At 49.0% G+C, this 18,004-nt stretch overlaps 1 protein-coding gene across 1 annotated transcript in view; it reads left to right on the forward strand.

The window, feature by feature from the left end:
- The window catches only part of REXO2 (RNA exonuclease 2), a 466,300-nt gene that overhangs the window by 225,390 nt on the left and 222,906 nt on the right, over positions 1-18,004 (forward strand). The window lies entirely within an intron of this gene.

Below are 18,004 nucleotides of genomic sequence, written 5' to 3' on the forward strand. Positions count from 1 at the left end.
ACAAGCCCTGTTTGGCAAAAGCCTTTTTGAGAGCGGAATATTGTGGGCACATTGGACATACTGTGTCCCAAAGGAAGGCCTGGATTTGGCCAAAGGGGGAGGAACATGCCTCATTTTCTCATGCCAAATGTGGCCACTGGATCCTTCTACTGCACATTTTGTCAGCATACTTAATATAACAGTGACAAAAAGCTGGCTCTCATTTCCGTGATGCTTTCAAGACGTTTATAAAACCCTGGAGGCAACATTTGCTATCCAGTGAAAGGCACTTATGGAAGGAGCACTTCACCCTGTCATAGTTAAAGGCCAAGCAAGGAGCACATTGCCTGCAAGGAAAACAGAGTGATCACCCTAGCATCTTTGGGTTTCTGTATTAGGATCAGCGAGGGGTTAGAAATTTGAGGCGGACAACTTTGTGAAGGTTTTTCAAAAGATGCCAGTTATTAAATTAAAAGGTTGGAAAAACACCTCACTATCCATACACTGACGAGGATTTCCATGCCTAAAATAAACTATAGGAAACACTCTTAACAAAGAATAGCTGGCCTTCACACTTATACATACAATAAATGGGGGGTGCTAGAGAGCCTGCAGCCAAGATGGCAGCATTTTTTTTCTGATCCCTGCATTCGGCCCGCCAGGTGGGGAGATTGCTATACTACCCAGTGTTCAGTTAAAACGTAGAAAACATTTGGTCGAATGCAAAAACGTGGAAAAAAAATGTCTAACAAAAATTTCGAATGTGTTTATTTTTTTTATTTGTATGTTTTTTTGGGGTTTAGCTAGTAGAAATAAATAGTAAATAAAAGAAAAAACAGGGGTTGGGGGGAACGCCCCCATTAAAAAAAAAACACATTCGACTTTTTTTTCCGACATTTTTTTTTGTTGACATTTTTTGCATTCGACATATTCACTATAAACCATACTACCCAGAGGGCACAATCCTGATCCCTGACCGAGGGATAAGTGGCTAATAGGGGACGGCACCCGGTGGTCGAGCCTTGGCCGTAAGAAAGATCCTGGAGAGTGAGAAAGTGAGGGAGGAGCTGTGTGGGCTAATGGCCCAGAGGAGCTGCTTGGCGCCGGCTGAGGGTCGTGGCGCTGGTGGAGGCTGGAGCCCTTTTGGTGAGAGACTGGTCGAGTCCCGCCTCAGTCGGAGGAGGATTGCAGCTGGCGGACCCCTGCTGCAGCGCTGAGGAGCCCCCGCGTGAGGACATCTGTGCAGCCCAGCACATGCAGTAACAGTGGCACTATGGACCTCGGGAAGCTGAGGACAGACTGAGGGCGCAGTGGCGACCAGAAGACGAGAGTGGCCATAGTCGGTGGACAACCGACTGGGGTGAGTGCGCACTCGACATAGGAGGCATCGTGGCTGGAAGTCCTGCGACTCATGTGGCTGCGGTGGTCCTGGGTGGCTTGTGAAGGGCGAACCTCCGCAGCGAGATACAGAGAGGGAAGCCCCGCCACAGAGGAGCTGTGACCAGTGAGGGGAGGAGGGAGAGCCGCAAGTGCAAGCTGGGCCAGCCCTAGCAGAAGCGGACCCCCGGCCCAGCCCGGCAGCACTTGGAAGCTGAGAAGCCTAGCCTGGGGGGGGGGGGGACTCGCAAGGAGGGTGAGAGAAAGCCTCACCTGCGGGACTTCTTGCAACATAAATGGCAGGCTTACTTTTGGGAGACGTGCCAATACCCCCCCCCCCCGGCCCCCCTGTAAGAGAATTGATATCTGATACTCTGATCTTTGTGGCTGGGAGCAATTAAGAGTGTGCAGGCCCTCTTCTGTGGACTACGTTGTGTGAACTGGACTCAGGGCCAATAATAAGCATTTCTGATGTTTGTTAATCTGCTTAGAATCACATGCTGTTTTTCGTAGTCGAAAAGGGGACGTCGACAAGGCGTGTCTGTAACACTATCCCTATAGTGACGTGCGTTGTATCCACAATCCCTCATGCGTCGAGGTCCCTCAGATTGTTTTTTTCCGCCCAGCTACTGGTCGCCTTTATGCGGAGCTCGTAGAGAGACATTGCAAAATAGTTTCTTCGACCTTTGGTCGTTTGTCATTAATATCAATAACGTAGATCCCTCCCTCGACGCAGAGCTGTTTCTCCGCCGAGCAAGATCTTCGACGGAAGGACGAGCGGAGGGGATCCTTCGGTGCTGCCGAACACGTGGCCTGGCCTCGCCGGCCATACACTGTAGGGAGAGTGGGGTTTTGAGGTCTTTCTTTCTTCTCTTTAAGAATGCCTTTCTCTTTCCCCTCCCTCTCTTTCGAGGTCGTAGTCACACTTCTTGCCCTCAGCTAAGGAGAGGACGCCATTTAGGTTTTGCCCGCTTTGCAAGGGTAAATATACCTGGAAGGATAAGCACAAACGGTGCAACCGTTGCTTACCCCTCGATCACCAGGAGGACGGCTGTGCGGCCTGTAAATTACTAAAGCCCAAAACTCTAAAAGACCGCAGGGTCAAAAGGTGGGCGGCCTACGCCATGTCTAGGCCTGACTCCTCGCCCGCTGCCACCGCCGCCGAGTGTGACGAGGACAGTGACTACACGGCCCCCGTAACGGAAGCAGTAGACCTCTCAAAGGAGCGTTCACGCTCCTCGTCGTCCGTCCCCGGCCACGACAAGCCCGGCTCACGCCCAGCTTATGGGGATGAACACCCCGGCGACAAGGACGCACACGGAAAAACACCAAAGCACATACCCCCCGGCACGCATTTGTCGAAGACGAAGGCAGCCATAGCGCCAACGGGGACGCCGGGCCCACCGGCGTCTTCCGCCGACCGTAAGGGTCGTCAGCCCTCCCCGCCACCGCCTCCGCGACAGGTGACTGGGCATTCTAAAAATAAGGGCGCTAACACCAAAACCTCCGGCGACGCGCATCGTAAGATCGCTCACGTTGCCAGCAAGGACTCGACGAGCAAGGACTCGACGAGCAAAGACTCGACGAACAAAGGCTCGACGTTACATAGCGCGACGGCGACCGATCCCTCGGAAGAGAGAATGATCGCCAAAAGCCTCGCGCGCATAGCATCTAAGGACGGCAAGAGACGTACGGTGAGTGAGACGCCGAAAACAGTGCACAAGGCCAAAGATACGCCCAAAGCACCGGAAAACAGATCAGGCCAGTTCCCGCCGCCGACGGAAGGCCCTAGCCAGCAAGAAGGCTACTCAGAAGGCGAAGGCTCTTTCTTCGACGTTATGGGACAGAACCAGACAACTACAGGAGGAAGAAACTCCTTTTTCATTCCCAGACCGTCCTGGCCGACCTCAGTGGACCTTTGAAAGGTTCCAGACCTGTATGGATAAACTAGACAGGTTCATGTCCATCCCAGAAGACAGGGCACCCAAGAGACCAAGGGAGGCACCCCTGGAGAGTCCAAGGGCTAAATACCAGAAGTTTTATAACCCCATACAGGAGGACATATACTCTTACAATCTCACTGAGGAAGACACCTTCTTCCAGGAGGAAGATTAGTTCACCTATGTTGAAGACCAACAAGAAGAGGAAGGTTTTCACGAGGACACTAACCTAGGTGAGGAGGGATTCCAGGAGGACACAGGCGAGGGCGACCCAAATCCCTGGCAGTCACCAGCTAGGTCGACAGACAGAGGCAGTAGCAGTATAGCCATCAGGTCTACTGAATCTACACCAGTCAGGAACCCTTCGCCTGTTGATGATCAACCCACCTTCAATGCACTGCTGAAGAAGGCAGCAGCACATTTTGATATTGAAACTGGGGAGGTCACCCCAGACACCGATTTTGTGGAAAGGATTATCAAGGAAAAACCCCTCACTAGCCAAATTATCCCCATCCTCGCCTAAGTTAAGAGACGTATTACCCCTTCCCTTTCACTCCTGCACTGGTGAGAGGGGTCAACCCGAGGATTGAGAAACTGTTCTCTTCCTCTCAATCAGACCTATTATATATTAAGGGTCACTCAATCCCGGACTCCCTGGTCGTGACCAAAACCAGGAAAAGGGCAGGAGTCCCACTATCTACCAGCGAGGCACCCCCAGATAAAGAGGGGAAGAAGCTGTATGCCCTAGCCAAGAGAATCACCACCTCTGCAGCATTCTCTACCAGAATTGCCAATAATAATACCCTATTGGCAAGCTACGCTGATGCTCAATGGGCAAAGCTCAAACAGGACATTGAAGAAGTTCCCGAACCCCTAAGGACTCGTTTGCTGGCTACAGTTAACGAGGGCTCTCTGGTCAACCAAAGCATCGTCAAGAATACCCTCGATGCAGCAGAGACGGCTGGCCGCACTTTGGTACAAGGAATTTTGCCTAAGCGTCACGTCTGGCTTCGCAATTCCGGATTTAAGGCAGAAACACAAGCGTCCCTTATTAATAAGCCCATAGAGGAGTCCAACCTCTTTGGGAGAGCAGTGGATGACGCGCTGGAGAACGCAAAGAAAGAATTTGACACTATAAAGACCTTAGACCAAATTTCAAAACCCCCTAACAGGCGGGGATTTGGTAATGAGCGCTTTTTTCGTGGACAACGCCAGCAACAAAACCAACAACAGTATTCTGCCAGCAACTACCAAGGTAATAGTGGCCAGTACAATCAGAGGGGTCAACACCGTGGCAAAGGGAGAGGCCGGGGTTCCACCCCCAGAGGCTCCCAAGCCACCAACACCACCAAGTGACGCAAAGATTTGCGTCCCCTCCCATGCAACGCCGGTCGGGGGCCGGTTAACATCCTTTCTTCCAGCATGGGAGGGAATAACATCAGACCGCTGGGCACTTTCCACCGTAGCCCGCGGCTACTGTATAGAGTTCAACAGTTCCCCAACATACAGACCCGCGAGGGGACGCCGCATGACACCAGAACACCTCGCCATCCTTCTCCAAGATGTGGACCAACTGCTGGAAAAAGGAGCCATAGAGGGCGTGCCTCTATCTCAGGTAACGGAAGGTATTTATTCAGTGTACTTCCTTGTACCCAAAAAGGATCTAACCATGCGCCCGGTATTAGATCTGCGCCCAGCGAACAAGTTTGTCAAACCCCAAAAGTTTTGTATGGTGACCTTACAGGAAGTGATCCCACTGATATCGCAGGGAGATTACATGACAACACTGGACATGAAAGATGGATACTTTCATATTTTAATGTTGCCAGCGCACAGAAAATACCTCAGGTTTATGATAGAGGGCAAACACTACCAGTTCAGAGTGCTACCCTTCGGCATAGCATCTGCACCAAGGGTATTCACGAAAGTACTGGCAGTGGCAGCGGCCCATCTGTGCAGATTATCCATCCCAGTATACCCTTACCTCGACGACTGGCTCATAACAGGGGATTCTTATGAGACATGCTTCTCAAACACCCAAAAGACTGTAGACCTTTTGTTCCAACTGGGCTTCTCCATCAACGAGAAGAAGTCCAGCTTAGACCCCAGCCAAGTCAAACAATTCCTAGGGGCTCTAATTCGAACAAAGGACGGCCTCGTCTTCCCCTCCAACGAGAGGGCCCAAAACATGCTGTTTCAAATCCCCCAATATGTGGCAGGTCGAGAGGTGACGGTGCCCAAAGCGATGCGCTTGCTAGGAATGATGGCGTTGTGTATTTATTTGGTACCTCACGCGCGCCTGCGCATGCGCCCAATGCAAGAGTGGCTCAACAGCTAGTGGTGTCAGGCCAGCGGACAATGGGACGATCTAGTGGTGGTCTCGCAGGCCTTGGTTCTTTCGCTACGGTGTTGGACAAAGGAAAACCTGATAATAGGGAAACCCTTTGCCACACCCACGGTGGAGGCCACTCTAACCACGGACGCATCCCTCACAGGATGGGGGGCTCACCTATCCCATCAGACTGCTCACGGAGTGTGGACTCCGAGCGTAGCATCCAAGCACATAAACCTACTGGAGCTACTGGCGGTGTTCAAAGCACGAAAAGCCTTCCAAGAACACCTACAAGGGAAGACAGTGATGGTCCTTACAGACAGCACCACAGCCATGTACTACATCAACAAGCAGGGGGGCACCCACTCTCCAAGACTGTCCAAGCTGTCCCAGAATATATGGAAGTGGGCTCTCAGACACAACATGTTCCTACTGTCACAACACGTACCAGGGGAACTCAATCTGCTAGCAGACGAACTCAGCAGAGACTTCCCCCTGCCCGAAGAGTACGAATGGCGATTGCACGAAGACATCGTCTTAGACGTCTTCACGCAATGGGGATTCCCCAAAATAGACCTGTTCGCAACTCTGGAGAACTCACAATGCCAAAGTTACGCCTCCAGGTACCCCCAGAACCAGTCCAAGGGGAACGGTCTGTCGATTCAATGGTCAGGGAAATTTGTTTACGCCTTTCCCCCGACTCCCCTTCTCAACAAAGTTGTGCACAAGATGCACCAGGAACAAGTCACCATGATACTAGTGTCCCCGATGTGGGCCCGGCAGCCATGGTTCGCTCACTTGATGGAGATGTCCCTATCTCCCCCAGTGAAACTTCCCTGCCCGTACAACATGCTGTCGCAGGATAAGGGCAAGACACTGCATCCATGCCCTCAGACCATGAACTTAGCAGCCTGGCTCCTGAGATCATAGAATTTGGACATCTACAACTCCCGCAGAGATGTATGGACATCCTCAGGGAAGCCAGAAAACCTAATACTCGCCACTGCTATTCTAGCAAGTGGAGAAGATTTGTCATCTGGTGTAGAGGAAAGAGCATCAACCCGGTTGACTGCTCTCCCACACATATTGTTCTGTACTTGACCCATTTATTGGATTCAGGTCTAGTGTTCAATTCCATTAAAGTCCACCTGGCGGCACTTTCTACATACACCACTTCCCAACTTAAAGTGTCGTGGTGGAAGATCCCAGTTATCAAGGCCTTCAAGGAGGGGGTAAAGAGAATACACCCTCAGATAGCTAACCCAGCTCCCGGATGGGACTTAAATGTGGTACTTTCCAGACTCATGGGCTCGCCATTTAAACCCATGCACAAGGCAACTCTTAAGGACCTCACTCTTAAGACTGCTTTCCTAATAGCTATCACCTTCATTAGGAGAGTAAGTAAACTACAGGCTCTTTCTGTTCTAGACCCCTTCGTAACAGTTCACGAAGATAAGGTGGTTGTACGCACACACCCAAGGTTTGCACCGAAATTAATCTCGAAATTCCATGTAAACCAGTCAATAGAACTACCAACGTTCTTTCAAAACCCTTCCAACTTCGGAGAAAAAAGTCTGCATACACTGGATGTACGCAGAGCTGTCATGTTCTGCATGCAAAGAACCAGGACACTGAGAAAGACTAATCAGTTCTTTGTCTCAGTGGCAGCAGGAAGAGAAGGAGATGCAGTCTCAAAGTCCACTATATCTAGATGGATTGTTCAATGCATCACTCTCTGTTACACTCTTGCTAAGAGAGAACTACCCTTCAAGCCAAGAGCACATTCTACTCGAGGCACTGGGGCTTCCATAGCATTCATTGCAAATGTTCCCCTTGAGTCCATCTGCAAAGCGGCTACCTGGAGTACTGTGCACACCTTTACAAAACACTACTGTCTAGATGCACACTCTAGATCTGACTCCCAGGTGGGACAGGCAGTATTAAGACATCTTTTCTCTACTGTTCCTTCAATTTAACCCACCACCAACTCCGGGTACCGCTCGCTAGTCTATGCACAGCATGTGATTCTAAGCAGATTAACAAACATCAGAAGACAATGCATTACTTACCGTAAAAGCATTTCTGATGGTTGTATCTGCTTAGATTCACATGCGCCCACCCTTCCTCCCCGCACGGATGGAAGGAACATAGACATCTTTCAACATCTCTCTATTTTCTGTACTCACTCACGTATAGAAGGCTCCCTCAGGGCAGAAAATATACAAACAGAGGGACCTCGACGCATGAGGGATTGTGGGTACAACGCACGTCACTATAGGGATAGTGTTACAGACACGCCTTGTCGACGTCCCCTTTTCGACAACGAAAAACAAAATGCAATACTCCGCAGTGACCACCGGATGTCGGACCTATGCACAGCATGTGAACCTAAGCAGATACAACCATCAGAAATGCTTTTACGGTAAGTAATGCATTGTCATATAGCTTGCAGGCATGATCCTGTGCCCTGTATGAGGTGGCCTGTAGTCTCCAGTTTGAGCCGGGGTTGCCAAGGAGTAAATTTTCCGGAAAGGAGTAAGGGGTGCCCCGAAAGAAAAAGGTGCTGTCTAAGGCTAGGCCACCAGAACTGAGAATAGCTGGCTGGGGAGGGGGGGGGTCCTGGGCGTGCGGACGCGGTGTCAGTCCGCTGCTGCATTGACCCACGAGCTGGGACTCCTCCTTCAGGACATCAACAGCAGTTAGATACACACAGTCGACTGAGGCCTTGTCCCAGGGGAGGGCAGGGGTGTAACGCCAATACCCTAATTGATTTCCAGCAGAAGAGGGGCCCCAAGCCCAACTGAGGGGAGCATGCCTGGAGACTGCTCAAGAAAAAGGTCGACAGGGCAGGCTCCTCTAGACTACAACACTGGTAGTGGAGGTGCACCGCTGAGCGGCGGACAGCGAGGTGCATGGCTAAAGGTAACAAACGGCAGTCCCTTTTGACCTTTTCACAGAAGGAAGGCCTACATGAAGGCTGTGAGAAGATGTTCAGTTATGGGATAGCACGGATAAAACGCCCCTTAGGGGCCAGGAGGAGCTATCGGGGAGCTCAAAAGGAGATGCCTGGCAATCAGAACTGGGCTTGGAGGACGGTCTTTGCATCCATTAATACAGAATTGGGTGGGATGGCGTACAAGGTCGACAGGATGCAAGAGCGCATTGAGAAAGAAAGCGGACGGATATCTGAGGTTCAGCATCCCGTGGGGACACTGGAAGACATTAGCGTTGAGGTGACTCAGGCGATCCAGGAGCTGCAGAGAGAAGTGAAGATGGTCAAAGACCAGAACAAAGAACTTGAGGCGAGATCACAAAGAAACAACATCCAGTTTGTGGGGGTTCCTGAATCGATCCTGCAGCAGAATGTGGAGATATTAATGGAAAACTTCATCATGGAGGTGCTGTATGGCCCCCCACTGTCCACTCAATTCTTGGTCGAGAGAGCGCATCGGGTGTCACAGACACCTCCTAGTGCAGCGCTGAGCCCGCCCTCTGATAATTGCACGTCTGCTAAATTACAGGGACCGAGATACTGTACTCCGCAGGGGCAGGGAGCTCGGAGACGTCAAGTACGGAAACACCAGGGTCTCCTTTTCTGGGGTCTGATGAGCGTCGGCATCGGGCGCCTTAACCCGGCATTCAGTTCATCCCGCAGCGTCAGTTCTGCTTACCAAAAGTGGCCCGCTGGGCCCTCTCATTCGATGCCCGACTCCACGTCAGCGAGCCCGGCTTCTTACCCATTTAAAGTTTGAGAATAGGTTGAGATAGTTTCGGCCCCAAGACCTCTAATCATTCACTTTACCAGATAAAACTGTGCAGAAGGGCCTGCCTTTCCTTCCTGGTGGCAAAGAGAACACTTCGGGAGCATGGGATACAATATGCCATGCTGTACCCGCCCAAGCTACGAGTCCAGGTCAGAGGTCAATCACACTTCTTTACAGACCCGGGAGTGGTGCACGATTTTCTAGAGACTCTTCCAAAGCAGCCTGCTGGGCCATTACAATAATGTCAGTCGGCCTGGGGTGGATGTTGGAAGTGCTATTGCAGCAGCTATGAGACGCTCTGGGCTGTCCCCTGGCCAAAAGTGGTCAAAAACATCCATAACGTTAATATTCCACGATGGGTATCCAATATGTGTGGTAAACATGTAACGAATCTGTCCTGAAGCATACCAAGATTAATCTACGAGCTCCCCACCGCCCCCTCACGTTCATTAATGTATACAGACCCAACATGGATGATCCTGTTCTCTTTTAGGCTCTAGTGAACAAATGTCATAAGTTCCTTCACACCTGTTTGGTATGGGCTGGGGACCTCAATATTATACTCGATCCAAGGAGAGATAGATCAGCTGGGGGGGACCGGCCGCGTTTTAAAGCTGCTGAAGCGATGATGAGCGACATGCAGGAGCTAGAGTTGGGAGATGTGTGGAGGCTGCTTCATCCGGAAGTGAAATAGTATTCATTTCACTCTACAGTGCATGGGACCTCCTAACTGTTAGATTACATACTGGCAAGCCCTCATTTGATCCACCAGACAATAGACTGCACTCTCCTCCCTATAACATTGTCTGACCACTCACCGGTCCTTTGGTCGCTGAGTCCGGAACGGGAGGTGATATCTTGTCCCTTTTGGAGATTGAAGCCTGCTGTATTGTCGGATATAGCGTTTAAAAGTGAGGTGCACGACTTCATTAAGTCGCATTTCCTGGAGAACATAGGTTCAGTATCTAATATGTGTACTGTATGGGAAGCGTCTAAGGTTGTGCTTCGGGGTGGGTGCCTGTCATTAGAACTTGGTGTGTTAAAATTGATACGCAGACAGCTGAACGAAATAGATGCTGAAATTAAAGTACTAGAAGTGAAAATAGATGCGGGAGGGGGGGGTTTCGGCCTCTAGCTAAACTGAAGGAAGAGTTAGTCCACTTGAATGTCCTGGCGGAGTGCAAGGTCAGGTACCTCGCACCCCCGGCAATGGCTAATAGATACGGGGAGGAAGGAATGCCTGATAAACTGTTGGAAGCAAGGATTAGACACGAGAGAGGAAGCATAGATATAGCAGCAGTGAGGACTCCGGAGGGATAGGTGGTGGTAGGGCGGGAGGGCATAGCGGATACTTTTCGCACATACTACCAGAGTTTATATGCATCACAGGGGTCGATGCCTATTGGGGAAATGGAGGAATATAAATGGGAAGCAGCCCTTCTGACACTGAGCGAAGAGGCAGTTGAAGCAATGGCAGCACACATTACGTTCGATGAGGTCCTCCTTGCAAAATGTGCCCTGCCCTCCTCTAAGGCGCCAGACACGGACGGGATCACAGCTGAGTTATACAAGGAGTGGGGACCCGAGGTGGCCCAACATATGCTATTGATGTGGGAGGAGGGCAGGAGGCTGGGACGGCTCCCCCCTACAATGCGTAAGCCGTGATAACGCTGATCCTGAAGCTGAACAAGGACCCTTTGTAATGCTCCTTGTACCGCCCTATCTTGTTGCTGTACCTTGACACAAAAATGTTCGCCAATATACTGGTGCATCGCCTTCTCCCGCACATTTCCCACATAATGCATGTAGACCAGTCAGGCTTTATTCCGGGGAGATTGACTTCGGCAAACCTGTGTTGGCTATTTGCAATTATGGCCAGATCGACCCCAAAGTGCAGGCTGCTGCGACCCTGCTTGACATGGAGAAGGCATTTGACTCCATTGAGTGGAGTTATCTGTTGGAAGTGTTGCGCCAGCTGGGGGTCCCTGAATATTACCTCTCGCCTGTGAGGCTGTTATACGATGGGGCGAACACCCGAATAGGGATTGGAGGCATGAGGTCTCGAGCCTTTGCATTGGGAAGGGGGACCAGACAGGGGTGCCCGCTCTGCCCTTGCTTTTTGCTGCGGCTGTAGAGGTGCTGGCAGCCTGACTGCGGAAATACCACGGGGCTAGGGGCCTAGCATTGGGGGGTACCAGGGAACTAGTGTCGCCATATGCGGAGGATGCCATCTTATACTTTAAGGACCACGCAACTAACTTGGGGCCTCTGTCGCGTGAGGTTGAGAGATTCAGAGAGGCCTCGGGTCTAAGACTGAATAGGGGTAAATCCACGGTATTTCCACTGAACAAAGCTACGATCAAACCACCAAATGCTGAGGGATATATATGGGAGCAGCAGGGGATCACACACTTGGGGGTGCGGTCACTGGAGATGCCTAGACACTCTTGGCAGACAACCATGTAAAATATCTACACACCCTGAAAACAAAGGTGGAAAAGTGGTGCAGGCTGCCCCTCTCGTCGTTGGGCAGAATTGCAGTAGCAAAGATGGTGGTGATTCCTAAATTGCTATATATTTTTCTGAACATCCCAGTCTGGCTTAGGTTTGGATACTTTGCAGGGGTGAAGGCTCAGCTGGTGAAGTTGGCATGGCATCTACGAAACCCACGTATTAATTGGAACACTTTGTCCCTCCCATGGGACAGTGGGGGTGTCGGCATCCACGATGTAGAATTATACTTTCTGGCGTCTCAGTTGTATTTTGCCTCGCGATGGATGCCGGGGCCCCCGGCATCCCCCTATGTCTGCATAGAAAAAAGCTTGGTCCGCCCGTTCGCACTCAGGGCGTCTTGGTCTCCAAGAGGGTGTTGGAGAAATGTAAATTTGACACAGTGGCATGTACACTACATGCATGGAAACGAGCCTGAAAAGGATTCGGGTAGATGTCCCCTTTGACCTGGGAATCCTATTGTGGAATATAGAGTCTGGCACCAACTTGTGATACTGTCATCATTCGAGAATGGCAGGGGCTGGGGATCAACTGTATGGAGGACCTGTATCCAAATGGTTCCTTTGTCACCCTGGAGATCTTTACTGAAAAGATGGGGGAGGGCTTCCAACGGAGGTTGCAGTATTTTAGAATGAGAGAAGCTTTCAGGGAGTGGTCCCCTTCGTTTTGGCAATGCTGCGAGCTACTCCGCTGTTGACGTTCATGGTGTGCTCGACAGGCAGCAGGGGGGTGCTCTCTGCAGTATACAAACTGATTCAGCAAGGCTCTCCTCAAGAACCCCTAAAATGCAGACAGAAATGGGAGAGGGATGTTGTGAAAACACACACAGCGGGGATTTCAGTACTAGGCTACAGTTGATCCAGCTTAACACACTGCACATGGTGTATGTGTCCCCGGCCTGCATGTATCAGTTTGATAACACCAGACCGGTCTGCTGCCCGAGATGCAACTATGAACCGGCTGACTTCCTACACATGGTGTGGGCCTGTACTAGCTTGGGAGGAGGTGGGGAAATGTATGTCTGAGATGCTGGGCAGACTATCACTGGTGACCTACTGTGCTGTATGTTTGGCTGGGCTCTGTCTAAACAGTACCAGAAACTACTCATGACAAGTATGATAGTCGCCAGGCGATGTATATTGATGAAATGGACTAGCCCATCTCCACCAGGGATAAAGTTGTGGCTAAAAGACTTAACATGGCTAAGTGACAGTGACAAAGAGTATGGGGGCCTATGTGGGCTGCAGAATAGTCCCAAGAACAACTGGAGCCCCTTGACGGGCTATTTGTTAGCCCGAAGTTCTGAATCGGGCATGTAGGAAGGGTGCATGAAATGGGAGGTTGAAGGTTGATGTTATATTATGTGTACAGCCGGGTCGCTACTGAAGTGGGTAGCAGGCTACGTCCTTTCATCGCGGGATGTTTTTTTGCTGGTTTTTTTACCATGGATTTTTTAACAAAAAAAAACAAATCGAAATTTAAAATATATATTTGGGGTGTGGGTGTTCCAGACTATATAAAAAATTAAAGGGGATCGGGGTAAACAAATACAAAAAGAAAGTTTATTTCGTTAAAAAATATGCGTTAAAAAACCTGCAAAAAAACATCCCACTATGATATGATATGGAACCCAGGCTGCAGTACTAATGGTTTCCCTCCTTGGACTATGAGCAATGTTAATTGGACTGGTGGCAGCCTTGCCAGAATAAAAGCCCTGTCTGAATGTAGTATAACTGAATGGCCTGATGTTGTACTTCAACTTTCCAATGTATGATAACATGTTATGTGACGTGAATCACCAATAAAGAGTTTAAAATAATAAAATGCATACAATAAATCAATGAGGTAATGCATGGCAGTTCAAAGGCAACAGAAAAATAATACAACAATTGAATTTGTAATATGACAACCGTCTCTCTTTATAATCTGGGTGAATTCCCTTTGCCCAGATTCAAGCATGATTCTGCTCCACAGTTCCAAAAGAAATAAGGAAATCCTGGTTTGTAACAAAGTTCCAACACAGTTCTTTATAACTCAGAACTTGATAACAGAATGTTCCAACACTCCAGTGATTCTACAAAAAAAAATAGAAGGTTCTTTCTCTCCCTTGAGTAAGATTCAGAATTATCCTCTGGACATGAAGAATATTTTCTTCAAAAGCAACCATAATTGTCTTTGTCAGGATGGTTTGCCACAACTGAATATTTCTGAAGAAATGTAACTCCTCTACATCATTTTTACACAGTTCTTCCTTCAGCATCACAAACAACATACATTGTCTTTGTCAGGACCACTTCATAGCACTTCATTTACTTCTACCTGGTTTGCTTCCATGCCAGGCCTACTACCTCAATCGCACTTGATTTACTCCCATGCCAGGCCTACTACGTCAAGGGTTTGCCATCCAAGTATACTCTCCTGCCCGAACAGCATTTTCACAAACAGTAAGTTCTTCTGTGATTAGGATCAACTAATGTTCATTATTTTGCAACATCACACTTTTAGCAACTCTTCAGGGAAAACAAGATTCACATTGGTGCTCTTTAATACCCCTCTGCAAATTATGCTCCTCTCCTTCTGAATAACCGCTTCCAGAAGGGCAGCCTTCTTGCCTCTCTTTTTTCCGTACTGCAAAGTATCCAAATACTGCCAAGCATAGGGTCTTATTCTGTTTCTTTTTTCGCTTTGGCAATGTGGCTTTATACCAGTTGTTGCTATATGCTTCTCAAAATATGGGCAAAAAGCTTCACAACCAATGGACCTTTCATTAGTCCCCTTATGCCTTTTAAGCCTTTTAAATCTGTTGGATTTAAATTGCCTTGTTTTTGGTATCTGTTGGATTGGGCAATGGTTGTATGTATTAGCTTTTAATAATATTGCCCCATGAGGTTGCTGGGTTCTCTACAAACGAACACGCTTAAAGTTACAGCCTTTTGGTTTTGAAAACTATGGCTTTCTCTGCTTTCTGATAGTTCGGTATTCAAAATTACTCCTATACGAGTGTTTGCTACCTGGTAAACACCTGCCTTGAGCACGCAAGCAGTCTTGGAGCGCTCTGCAGTCACTATCAGCTGAAGAACTTGCTGCGTAAGGCGTCCACGTCTGATCCCCTTACTGCTCACAAGTGTTCTGATTAGCGACCCAGCATACTGCTATTCCTGGTCTGCCGTTGTCCTCGCCACTTGTAAAAGGAGCATCATTTCCTCCGCAGGCTCTCTGGTGTTCGCCTGCCACCATAGACAGCTTCCTGGGGAGGAAAGCGTCCCTCGCTTTTGTTTCCCGCTGCACAGCCTCTGCAAAACAGGTCTTCAGATGGCAAGCTTCCAACTTTCACGCTCCCCGCTGCGCAACCCCTGCACTTTAGGCTTCTGTAGGCGCACATACCCTCTCAGGACCGGCTTCTGTTTTCTGCCTAACAGTGGTCCCGGCATCTTCTCCCTCCTCCTCCATTTTCTGTGTCGGCTGCATACACGGATCACACTGCTCTTCCTGCATGTTCTGCTCGACAATGGCTTGTACCTTGGGGAGGGGGGCTTTTAAGCCTCCCAGTATTGCTCAGGTGTGGGTCATTTCTATTAACAATCTGAACTCTCCTACAACACTGGTCCTCTTTAGTCCTCTTCTTGGTCCCAGTACTTAGGGTATTATGGAACTTGAAGTCCCAAATTAGTTTTTCTCACTTCTTCTGTTTTACAATAAGCCACTGGAAGATTGGGGTTTTGGGGAAATTGAACCGAGGGGGATGACCATTCCTCCTAGCCTGCTTCTCCCCCCTCATGTGATCCTCCTGCTCAACACCACCCCCGGGGTCAGGATTGGGATCAGAAAGTGTTTGCCAATCCCTGGCTGCATGAGAAGGGTCCCAGGCCAGGTTTTCTGGGGGAATCATTCCTGATTCATCACCGGTTTCATTGTAATACTACCACAAACCCTTGTGATTATGGTGCAGAATGGTCTGGGCTTTCAACAACTCTCCAGTATTTGCCACTAAATTAATTCCTGCCAACCTATCTATTTCGCATTAAATATAATCCCTTTTCTGCCTTTCAACTTCCCAGTACCCTTCCCGTCCCACCCCCCACTTGAAAGAAAAATGGGTCAAGATTGTCGAATCGCCTGAAGCATTTCTAAAAAATAAAAAAGTCTGTGCTCTTGAACACAATTTCTCAACAGGGTTGAAAATTGTTTTGAGAATAAGATGGTAGCAACTAAATACTAAGATTACTCTTCCAAGACTTAATCACTGCTGATTTTCAAGCTATCCTACACACGACTGGGCTATACACTGAAAATGTCTTGTGTGTTTAATATGACCCAAATGCATTTCTTGCTGTGAGAGTTTAATTTGAAGTTCTTGTGTGCTGATTACTTTTATGTTCTTGTAACTGACCGTATCTCAAGGGATTCCGTTGTGCTCTCCTAATTCTGCTTGCCATGTTTGCAGACTCCTCCCTTAACCATTCTATGACAAGGCCATTAAGTTCACTACCGAGCATCTTGCAGAAACTGGTCTGGTATTCCGCAGATGGCCTGTATAGGTGGCACAAGAGACCAGATCCCTCAGCATCAAAGCAGCAAAGATATTGCTCTCGCTATCAAGAAGGGAGATAGGGGGATGAGGTGGGAATTTCTCTTTCCATCAGCAGTGCACAAAACAGAAGAAACATGATTTCCGACCACATCAGCGGATCATCCTTTAAAAACCATGTTTGACAGACCATTTGGTCCGCCGGCTCTCGAACTGGAAGCCTACACAGTTAGTCCTTCGATGGATTCTATATATAGTTGCCAGGCGGTTTCTTCCAAAACACATTTCCGTAATGGCCCCTTATACACACAAAGAAAATATTTTGCCCCCTGCCCCTCTGCTGTGGGGTTGCTCTGTTGATGACCCTGGCTTAGACCCATGGCCTTTATCACATTCCTAGAATCGTGCTGGGTCAGGACTTGCAACATTCTAGATCCTTCATTGTGGGACTATGAGAACTTATAACCCTTTATCCAGTTTTTGTATTTTGTTTCAATTTCTTGGATTTAATCTCTAATGCCTCAGCTCCATGGCTGCACTTACCCCAATTAATCCATAATTCCTTATCAGAAATCAAGCACATTATAGTCTGGTGGTACAGGCTCCGGTGGTTTGCGACAAGGATAACGCTTATCCCGCTTTACCCCTTGACAGGGATGACAAACGGCAAAAAATGGTTTTGCCTCTGGCAGCATGGCACTAAAAGCTGTTAATGCTTTGTGTTTACCTTCCAAATATACACACGCACCTTATGGTCTGTAATAGATGAGGCAGCAGCGCACATCCCTGATGGGGAAATGAGGAAAGGCTTCCTTAACATTGTGGAAAATAGAAAATAATCTGTGCGCTAGTTCCTTCAGTTAGGACATGGCTGAATCTGTTGGAAGGTCTATAATGACAAGTTCAGTCATGCAAAGATTCGCCTGGCTCAGAAAATCAGCGTCCAAGCAAAACTGTTTGACATGCCTTTTTGACGGTACACACCTTTATGGACAAAAAGCAGATGACGGCCTTGAAAAATTACAGGCTTCCTAGGCAAAGTCTTTAGGGAAGGCAATACGCAACCTGCTCAATCTTCAACCAATGGATGGGGAAACCTTTATGTTACTATAATTATGGACAAATGGAAGCAGCCCCCACCAAGCACAGACTTTTCTCTCGACCTTCCAGCAGTAGAGGAAGTAAAACCGACTGCTTCCGCATCTGTCCCCTCCAGTGCAGCCTCTGCTGCAAAAATTTGTTAAAGACGTCTGCCATGCTGTGCCGGTAGGGGGGCGTCTGTCATACCATTTGCAATAAGAGTATACCATTACCTCAGATGCATGGGCGTTTCATGTAGTCTCGCCGAATACTGCATCCCCTTTTTAAAGCGCCCTCCCGATTGCCCCCTCTACCCCCCTCAGGCCAGACCACTGTTCCAGACCCACTGCTCCTGAAAGGGGTTTCCTCTAGAGCTGGTACCTGTACAGAAAAGGAACAGGGGTTGGTACTGCCACTATTTTTTGGTCCCAACCAAAGGACGGAGGTCTGCGACCCATCTTGGACTTGAGGTGCTTGAACAAGTTTCTCAGGA

The sequence above is a fragment of the Ambystoma mexicanum genome, chromosome 9 (genome assembly GCF_040938575.1).
Source record: "Ambystoma mexicanum isolate Mex_15411 chromosome 9, UKY_AmexF1_1, whole genome shotgun sequence".
Taxonomy (NCBI): domain Eukaryota; kingdom Metazoa; phylum Chordata; class Amphibia; order Caudata; family Ambystomatidae; genus Ambystoma; species Ambystoma mexicanum.